Here is a 10,648-nt window from a genome sequence, read left to right as displayed (position 1 = left end):
TAATATGGTTTTCTCATACGTATTTTTATGGTTTTTCATCCTATCTATAACAATCTATTTTATGAGTCTTATCTGTAAATTTTTTTGGTTTTTAATACTTCCACTGCAAAGACTTCTTTATCCTCTCATTCTGTTTTTCTTTTGTTGTTTTGTTTTAAATTCTCTTTTTTCTAAGCATTGTTTTGCATCTGTTTCTAAACTAGTCTTCATCTCTTATGTGATATCTTCTTCACTTTTCTACTTGTTCTTTTGTAATAAATACAGGAACATAGGGCTTGTTTGTATTTTCTTTATAAAGCTCTGTATTTGATTTGAGTAATTCTGCACAAAGATTTTTGTGGTGTTTTGGGGAGGAGGGAAAAAGGGAAGGAGGAGAGATTGAGGCTTGGAGAAAGCATTAGGCAAAAGTCAGGCAGGAATTGTTGTGATTTCGGCAGTGGTAATTATTTTTGAACTTTCTAAACTGCCTCAAAACATTATCATGTTACTATATGTGTCATTGTGAGAGACAGAAGACGTTTATTTTCTCAAAATTCTTACTTCTCCTCAGAGAAATGCTTTGGTATTACGTAATTGCTATTGTTCTGTTGTGTGTTTTTCATAGCATCCTCCTGGACAGCTGAGAAGAAAGTACAGTTCCTGCTCCACTATTTTCCTGGATGACAGCACAGTCAGTCAACCAAACCTCAAGTATACCATCAAATGGTGGGTTTGATATATACGTGTCTGTGTGTGTATATTTACCTAATCTTCATTGTATACTGGATATGTATACGCATTTCTTAACCATTACTAGGCAAGTTTCATAGAGTTGAGTGTTTGAAGCAGTAAGTTTGTTTAGTCACATCCTGCTTTAGAGGCAGTGAATAGGATGAGTAAAGGATACTGCTCTGATTTTAGTTTCATGCAAAATCAAATTCTTAGTACTGCATATCTCACAAGAAAGCAACAATTAAGGTTCTTGAATTCTAGCACCTAAAATCCTTGTGCTTCAGCATTCAATTGAGTACTTGCTTTGGATAAGTTCTCGGAAGAAAACTTGTTCCTGATTTCATGTCATTCTGAAAATCTGAATAAACTTCTGAGACTGAAGGGCTTTATTCAGTTCTGAGAAAATGCTAATTTTCTAAGTTTTCCTTCCAGTTTTCTATTTGAAATGAACTGATTTATTTCCTTATTCAGTACTGAGACACTGGCACTTGAGTGCACAGCAGTGAGGAGCTTAGTTTGTGGTGTCCACATACATTTAGCCTTGGGGGACATTGCAGATGTTCATTTCAGGTTTTGACAATGCACTTGTTTGTTTAGAGAAAAATGGCGTTAATAGTGTTTCAATCTTTACGTATTGTACAGTAAGGGTAAAAATATGAGAACAGATATTCGGGCATTTTTTGCTGTTTATTGTGGTTGCAGATATACTCTCAATGTACTTGAGAACTTAATGTACTCAAATGCAAAAGTTAATGAAGTCAAAATCTATGCTATGAAGTTATTCATGTGAGAGAGATATATTTAGCCTATCACATCCAAAGGAGCTTGTGCTGCTGGTGAACACTAAAATGTGGTCTTAAAAAGAAAAATGAGGGAAGTGAAGAAGAGATTTGCAGTCTGCCTCATACTTTATTCAGATATTTGTCTAAAATAGTTTTGCATTTCCTCATGTTTTTTCTATAGTTAGTAATTTAAAAATAATTGTGAAAAGTCTTTCTGGGGGCTTTGATATTCCCTTTCTCGCCTCTTGAATTTCACAATTCTTTGCTCTAAAGCCCTTTGCACAGGGATTGCTGTAAGTGCAGCCTTTCAGGGGAGTGAAGGGAGATGTGGCTTCAAGCCTCTTTCAGCAGGCGAGCTCAGACTGTTAGTAGGAAGAGGAGGGTCCAGGGAGTTGCAGCAGCCAAGATGCAGTACCAACAGCAGGGCTGTGAAAAGGCAGGCAGAAAACCAGGCTGTGTGTGCTGAGCTGGGGGCAAAGTGGTGGCATCTCAGGGCAGAGCTGTGCGGGACCGGGCAGGGAGGGAGGGAGGCCTGGCTGCCGGCATGGGGAGGCTGGAAGCTGCACGGGGTCAGAAGGTTTGAAGAAAGGGTCGTGTGGGGTGAGGAACTGGACTCTGGCATTTGAGCCCTCTGGAGGAGGAGTTTCTTTCTTCCTCATCTCCCCACGTGAGTGGCAGAGTTAAAGGTGGGGAGATTGCAGGATTACGGTTTTTGTAGTACAACTTGATTTCCTGCACCCCTCCTGGACATCACTGCTAATGAGTGACTATGCACATGAGTAGATCTGTAGGGATACATTTTGGTTGGCTTTGTTTGGGGTCATATGGGTTTAAAATATTAGTTTGTTACCTGGAGGTCTTCATAATGAGTGGACTAGCAGAATATGGTGATGGAAAGCTATGTCAGCTGCTAGGTAACACACCCTGAATGCTAGCTGAACCAGTGCATGGAAAGCAAAATAAAACTTGGGTTTGAGTTAATCTATTACAGCTCTAAGAGACCTTCAGATTCTGGTATAGATTTCTGAAGAGTAAATATTTTCCTAAACTGAATTTGGCGTTTTGTTACAAAAGCAACAAAATGGACAGCAAGCAGAGCTCTGCATGTTATGTTAGTGCATCCACTTTCATAAAATGAACTGGAGCTGCAAATTTGTCCCTGGAGGCATCATGTAAAATTAGATTTCAGGACTAAATAGTTTTCAGTCAAATTAAATTCATTCATAAATCTGATTTTTGTGTTCAGTGAGGATTGTGTCTTTTGAGTGTCCTTGAGTACACAGTAATTTTTGATTTCTCAAATATATGTATGTAAAAAAATCAGTTATTCTTTTAAGAGGCTTTCAATAGGAAAGAGGGCAATTTTGCATCAGTGTAAGACATAAGCAACTTACAATGAATTTGACAAAACAAATCATCCACATATAGAATCAGTGAACGTTAGTTTCTGCTGGATTTTGCTTTGTTGGAGTAATTAGGGAGGCTGCTCTTTGTGCTCTAACTTTCTTTAAAGCTGTATCCTTAGTAAAACAGATACCCTCCAATAAAGCTCAAGGTACAAGTTGGAAAATGGACAGTAACTATGAGAAGCCAAGTCTTAGTTTTCTTCAGTCTCAATGTGAATGCAATCAGGTGTATATATAAATAAAAACTTAACTTTCTGTCAGTATAAGGATACTTTCTGTTTTTGTGCAGAATGTATGCAGAGGTATTTAGGTATGTGATTGAGAGTATGGGAAATGCATAATGCAATAAGTTATTCAGGGAGTCATCGTTCACAAGTTGAAATGAGTAACTTGATGCCATTAAAGGCATAGGAGCTCAGTATTTCAGTTTCCCATGTGAGTAACTACATAGAAGGAGCCAGAACTTCGTGCATTTAAACATAAAGTCAATAGAACATAAAGCCAAACATAAACCAATGGTAATCAACGTGTTTCAAGGTAGACTTTCGACATTATCATAGAATCATCAAATGGTTTGGTTTGGAAGGGATCTTTTTAAGATCATCTAGTTCCAACCTCCCTTCTATTGGCAAGGACACCTCTCACTGGACCAGGTTGCTCAAAGCCCCATCCTTATCAAACAATAAGAGTGAGTGCCCAATGCTGTGTTGCTCTTCCTTCAACCCTGGAAATCAATAATCTTTTGCCATTGACTTTAGTGGAGGTGTGCTTTAAATTGAGGTTGCGCGTGACTTGGTATATGGAGTCTGAGTATTTTGTAAGGTACTTCACTAATAGTGAAAAGGAAGCACTTTGAATGTGCTGGACAAATATTCTAAATCTATTTACTACTTTTTTTCTGGCATCTAATAACAGACAGAAGAAATAAGGCATTGATCTTTTTGTCATACATTCTGCTAGGTTTTTATTTTGCTTGTTACATCACAAATAATATACAAAATATTAACTCTATATTTTTCTTTACAGTGTAGCTCTTGCAATTTATTACCACATCAAAAACAGGTATGTGTACTTGTGCTGAAGATCTCTAATCATAAGAAATGGACTTCTGAAACCTGAAAAATCTGTGCTTTGTTTTTTTTTTTGGGAAATGTTTTAGGGGAGTTTTTCTGTTATCTCCCATGTTAGAGAAGAGAAACATATTCTCCAATTTTGCTTAAAGGAATAAAAGTTAGAAGACTAGGTATCATTAAAATCTGCAAGTCCAGTTAGCATTCAAAACCTCTGATGGTTCAGTATTTAGTATTATATGTCCCAACCATTTCTTTGTTCATATATGTTGCAATTATATGTAGAGGAAATCTTAATAATGTCTTTCAGGTTTATTTTTTTGGGCTATGCCTTTGTAAAATTAACTGTGTAAGACTTCAATCAGTTAATAAATTTTGAAATACAAGCCACTCATTATACAGTAAGTGTGACAATGTCAATAAATATAACTCAGGATGCTGCAGAAATAGAGCAGGTCCGGACTTATCTCTTCCAGTGTAGCATGTTTCAGATCTCTGCTCAGTCAAGTTGACTATTAAAACTGAATAGAAAACAGGTTCTCCAAAAAGGTAAATTGGTACATGAATTAACACTGTGGTTATTGAACTGCAGTTTTGTTTCCTAAATTCCATGTTGTCATGATATAATAAGTCACTGTATCGTAATATTCTCTGATTATTTTTTTTTTTAAGAGATTTGTATGAATACTTCCAGTGACTTCTGTGTTCATGGCTTTGCAGCATGTCTTCTCAGAGAACTTGGCTTAGGTCTCAACAAACTGATTTACAAGTTTTTTATCAGGGCTGTGAGAAGTTCAACTAGAGCAAAAGGAATTACTTCTAATTTTAAAGTTAAGCTGGTGCGTCACTTGGGACTGTGTTTCAGGTCACTGGAGCACACTGCACTTCTTGAAACAAAGCTGGTGTCTCAAGAAACCTTTAGAATTGCACAAAGGCAGAAAGGTTTAGGGCTTGATCCCTGTTGAAAGCTCTTAGAAGACTTTCCAAGATCTCAGTGGGTCTTGGACTGAAACATGGCAAACTGTAAAGCAAAAGTTGAAGTGAAATATTTTTTCCTTTTAATCTAATTTCCTAGGAAATGAAGCATTAATGATCATGCTTGGTTTACTTGTTCATCCATCTGCGCTTCCCTCTTTCCCTTTCATTCCAACATCTCTGGGTTAGTTCAGCCAGCTAATCAGTTTTGTCTACGCTTGACTGACTAACAGAGATCCCAGAGTTAATCAGGTTCTAAAGTTTTGGGGAACAATATTGAAAGTGCTCTGTTAAATGCTGCGCCAACTGAGTAAAAAGCTCAGCAGAAAGGGGGCACGTTAGAGACTGCGTGTGGGTGAGAAACTTCAGCAAGAGCTCACTGTCACTCAAGAGGAAATCCAGAGCCAAAGGAAGCCAGGCCCACTTCCTTCTGATTTCTGACTACAGTAAAATATGCACATTCATAGGCTTATCAAAGAACCTGATGCAAGTTTGACCTGCAACAGTTAGACAGAGGGCAGACATGAATAACAGAAAGGATCCTATGTTCGTGACATGAAAACAGATACGTTCTGATTGTTATTTTCTTTGAAAACTTGCTGTTTGTCTTTTCACTTTTGGGGATGGAAGGGAAATTTATTCAGCGAGAACTGGTGGCTGCTTCTCACCTGAAGGTCCTAGGTGCAATGATGGGGTATTTTGTAAGCACTGACACAGTGACACTGCAGCAGGTGCTCGTACATCAATTAATGACTGAAATGAAGATTGTAAAACAGCTGTTCTGTCATCTCTCATTTAGGATGGAGCGAACAAGGTGATAACAAGATGATAACAGCATTCGTTTGTGTATGCTGCTGAAACAGCAATAGCAAAACATATTTTCTGTTTCCTGCCATTATAGGCCAAAGGAAGTTGTTGACGTATGTGATAGATTTGAGTTTGTTTTGTCTGGGGAGCATGAAACCACTGCAGCCCTTGGATAGGCTTAAAGTTCATTGTGACAGAAAACAAATTGAGCACCTGCTTTGCCAGAGACAAATTATTTTCAGATAACAATTATCTGTTTCTCCTCTATGTTAAGCATAAAGCAATTTTTTTTTTTTGAGTATTCTAAACTGTCACCAAACTCAGATGCAAATTTTCAGAGAAACTATACGTGTGTGTCATATCTTCCCACAATTTTGTTTTTTGTATAATTTTGATTGTAACATTCTAGTTAGCATTCCTGCTTTTCCCATTGTCTCCTATCACTGTTACATTGACTGACTTTTTCCAGCTTTTTTCACACTGCCCTCCAACTGGTGGGGGGCTACACGTACCTTGCTTTTGGAAGAATTTGCTAAATAAATAAATAAATAAGCAAAATAGGACCCAACAAACTGGCAGTAAAAAAATGTTTAGATCAGTTAGTAGATAATTCCTTTTTGAAAGGTAAAATGAATTTCTTTTAGTGAATAATGTGCAAAACCCTATCCATTCGTTTTCTGGTGTGATAGATTTTTATTATGACAATCCAAGGTGCCTTCTTAGCATACAGCAGCTACACACAAAGAAACAAAATATGTTTTTTTCTTTCTGTCTTCTTATTGTGAAGGGCCACAGCGTACTACAGCACAGCACTGATTCCAGAGGGACTGCTGCTGCATTAGGGGACCTGCACTTTCCTGTAGGGGTAAAAGAGTCTGCCCTAACATCCTTGTTGATGAGGAATTTTGTACTAATTATCTCAGTCTGCTTGCTGGTTTAAAATTAACTACTCCTTTTTAAAGGAACAGTGCTGATTTTCAATGTGAGCAGGCTTTAAAGCAGAAATGATAATAGTGTTCAGATGGTGAAGTTTAAGTCTGCTATCCACCAATGAGTACATTTTGTAGACATGAATTTGTTTGTAAAACTCATGCTGTGGTGGTGATAAGGACAGAAAACATATTCAGGGATTGCTCTCTGAAGACTTCTGTGACCAGAGGATGCAATAAATAAAGATGGTATTGTATTAAGAAAGTCACATGCATTTCTGTCCAGAAAGTGTCTAGTTCTAACTGGCACTGTTACACCACTCGCTTTTGAGATTGTTAGCATTCCTGCTGAGGTTACACACAGCAGAAATTTTAAATTGCTTTCTGGATGCTAGAGGTGAAGTTGCACCCACTTTCATGTTGACCTTGAACAGCAGAGATCTGAGAGAAATTGTGAATTAAGTCAGTGAATACAAGTATTATTTTGATTTTTTTTTAAGTATACTTTCTGCTTTCAGAAATAATTAATAGCATAAGAAACAAAATTGAAGTACGTTAATTAAAGAAACTCTAAGTGTAAAAATTGTGTCACATATTTGCTAATATTTGTGGCCTTGACAATAAAGTAGGAGGAGAAATTAATTAAAAGAAGAGATTTGGTGAGGATCAACAGGATGAAGTCAAGAAAGGAAGAGGAAGCTGAGTTGATTTCGTTAAGTTAGAAGTTTATCGTAGCACATCCTTGAGTTGTGAAAAAAAACCTACAATAGAGAGTACAAAGGCTTTTTATATTTTGGGTGTTGAAAATTCTTGGTTACTTTATAATATGGATTTCATATTACATGTGAGCTTTCTGATGGAGTGTGTCCAAAGTCACATTTCTGCAGCTTTTCTAAGTACCTCACAGCATAGGTAGTATTGGAGCTTTAATGATACGCTTGCATCTGTGAGAGCTGCGTGTTTTTGTGTTCTGATCATAACACTACTTTGGTTTTAATACTTTTTAGGGATACAGACGGAAGAATGCTCTTAGATATTTTTGATGAAAACCTTCATCCCCTTTCGGTAAGTTCATTGCTCTCTTTTCCCTTTTCGTGTGAACTGCCTCTCTGTCTGCTTTGTTTTGTTTCCGTCACTTATTTGGAAGTTTTTCTTCCTTAGAAATCCGAAGTGCCACCAGATTATGACAAGCACGATCCAGAGCAGAAACAGATTTATCGCTTCGTTCGGACGTTGTTCAGTGCTGCTCAACTGACTGCTGAATGTGCCATTGTCACCCTGGTGAGTGTCTGCGAGGTGACATCAGCTATCTAACAGACTCAGTTTTGTTCCCAAAGCTTGCTTTGCATGATTTAATAGATGTAGGTGTTGCCAGGGGATTTTTTCTCACCATGGAGACCAAAGGAATTTCTTGATGGGAAGAGATACTGCAGTTTATTTTCTTGGGGAGGGTAACTGATCAAAGAAAAGGTTGGATAACGTGTGACACAAAAGCTGGGGCTTCATCTTGCCCTCACAGAGCTATAGCATTACAGGCCACCAGAGTGACTAATGGAAAGCACAGGTGGCAAAAGCAGTCGGGACAGGAGGGAATGTTAAAAGCAGAAATCCTTCCACTTTGGGGGGTTTGTTGTGTATTGCTGTAATTCCCAACAGAGGGTCAGGGGACAGCTGTAGGTAATCTAATAGCCCTAGTAAGAATTGGTGAACAGACGAAGGATTTGGTCAGTGTCTGAAACATTAGTGATGGCTCCTTTTTTACTTTCACTGTACTTGTCTTTCAGGACTGCATCATAGAGTGGAACAATTGTGCTCAAGGCTAAAGTTTAGCTACTTAAAAATAGCATAATACAAAAAAGGCTCAGATTTTCAGCTGGTGTGGATAGCTATGTGGATTAAAGGAGCTGAAGTGATCTCCACCAGCTGAGAATTTCTTCATTTTCCTGAAATTTATATCCTGTCAAATCTCTTCAGCTTTCAGGCACAATTTTGGCCACGTACTTGAGTCAGAAATACTGCAATGAAATGTGTTTTTTACAGATACAATATGTGGTCTCCTAACAGCTTTTTGTGCACTTTAGATAGTATAATGGGAAATTGGAGAATGTGGATTTTGAAAGCAAGACCTACTCCTTTTCTCTGTTAATCTTAGAAGCCAGGAGCGAGAAATTAGTTGTCAGGATTTTCTCCTTTAGACAGTCAAAATGAATTGTACCAGCCAGAACAGAACAGGAATCAGAGGGAAACAGGGCAAGAAACACCCCACAGTGCTCCACCCTTGCATTTTGAGGTATTACTCTATCTAGTTAGTTGACCTAGCCATTACTTGTTTTCTGAAATGACATTTTGTCTGTCTCTTTTACAAAATTGTACAAAGTACTTGTCCTTCTTTTTCTTCCTGAGCATTTTCTGCTGGAGGCAAGATATGCTATGTGAATCAATATGTTCTTGTATAATTTAATTATTCTACTGTCAAATACAGTGAAACCTTGTTGTAGTTATCTGTTATTTGATCTTAAGTTATTTGGTCAATGCGAGCACTGTGTAGTAGAAAGGAAGAAGGCTTTTTTTTTTTTTTTAAATAACAGTATCTTCCTGTCTTTGCAATGTATGGAAAATTCTTAGCCACAAATCTTTACCCATGCACGTGTTTGAGTATCTTTCATTTGCAAGTAGTTCCTTGCCTCTTCTGTTTCTCATGTGGCTTCCTTATGAGCTACTGCTTTTGCTATGATCTACAATTCGATACAAATGTTTTTTTTAACTTCTTTGTCATACTGCAGTTCTTGTAGTTGTTAGCACTTGAAACTTTAGCTGGTTTGCGCTTTTTACCCAACACTGATGCCAGGTATGTTGTTTTATAATCTGATTCTCAAAGTGGCCATGCAAGATATTGGCAGGTAATTTGGTGTAGGTGATCAACATTACTGTTCTGCTATTATTACCCATGTTTTCAATATAGTCAGGCCTGACCCCTCTTTCCAGAAAGCTAGAGAATTTTGCAAGTATGAAATTTTGTTTTGTTCTGTTTCCTCTATTATTTTAGATCCCATTTCTTTATTTGTTACTGTCATCAGAAAGGGGCCCCAGAGACAGATCATATTGTTTCTGAAATGTTCAAATGGATAAAATGAATAAAATTAAATAGATAAATTAGTTGGCTAGAGAGCAATCAACCCCCTCTTCCCCACAGCATTTCTGATATCTAAATAGTGTTGATAGCCCTATTTATGAATCCTCCAAATGTTATCAATTTTGATATCCTGTCTGGAGAAGGAAGGAGCAGCACTCACTGCTGAAGTCTGTGTTTTGCCATAGTCTGGTCATGCATTAGAGAGCCATGTGATACCCCCATCTGCCACTTGCTCCTTGAGGGAGAGCTGCCAGAAGGTAGGAAGTATATCTGTGGAGATCACAATACGTTCTGAACTAGATGCTACAGCTATTCTATTTCACTCTAATTATTTTTAAGCAGTCCTAACCTCCGTTTTTTCACTACCTAGACTACCCAAATTATTAACGTAGACTAAGAAGTGTACTTGGATGCACTTGTTGTCGTCTTGTCTGCTGTTAGCCAGGCAGAAGGAGCAGTTAGAAATAGCTGTATAGCAGTCTGTATGCAGCATAGGAGCAGGGTAAATGTGATACTCTAGAGTATTAGATAAGCTACTCTCCAGCAAAAAAAGACAGCATCATATTGCTTTAAGCACTTAATTAAAATATTTCAATTAAAGTCTTGCTGTTGCAGCAAAGCCAATTTATAATTAAAGAAAAGATTTAATTTTCACACAGCCTCCAGAGCTGCCAAGAGGTTTCCCGTATTGATAGGTGAAAAATTAAAATCTCAGGTTGAAACAATTAAATATTCACATTATTTATTTATAAAATAATACCTTAAGAATAATATTAGTTTAATGATTACTTATGTTTCTGATTTCTATCTTGTAAAAAAAGATATAAATGATGTA

At 37.4% G+C, this 10,648-nt stretch overlaps 1 long non-coding RNA gene across 1 annotated transcript; it reads left to right on the top strand.

Moving 5' to 3' along the window:
• Positions 1-584: 584 nt before the first annotated feature.
• LOC100551004 lies at positions 585-7,990 on the top strand. The gene is made up of 4 exons (XR_793881.3): positions 585-705; positions 3,926-3,961; positions 7,688-7,745; positions 7,842-7,990. It is a non-coding gene; the product is annotated as an uncharacterized LOC100551004 (long non-coding RNA).
• The last annotated feature ends 2,658 nt before the right edge of the window (positions 7,991-10,648 follow it).

Source organism: Meleagris gallopavo, chromosome 6, assembly GCF_000146605.3.
Source record: "Meleagris gallopavo isolate NT-WF06-2002-E0010 breed Aviagen turkey brand Nicholas breeding stock chromosome 6, Turkey_5.1, whole genome shotgun sequence".
Classification (NCBI taxonomy): Eukaryota; Metazoa; Chordata; class Aves; order Galliformes; family Phasianidae; genus Meleagris; species Meleagris gallopavo.
The sequence above is the reverse complement of the archived record's forward strand: the minus strand, read 5'-3'. Positions and strand labels throughout refer to the sequence as shown.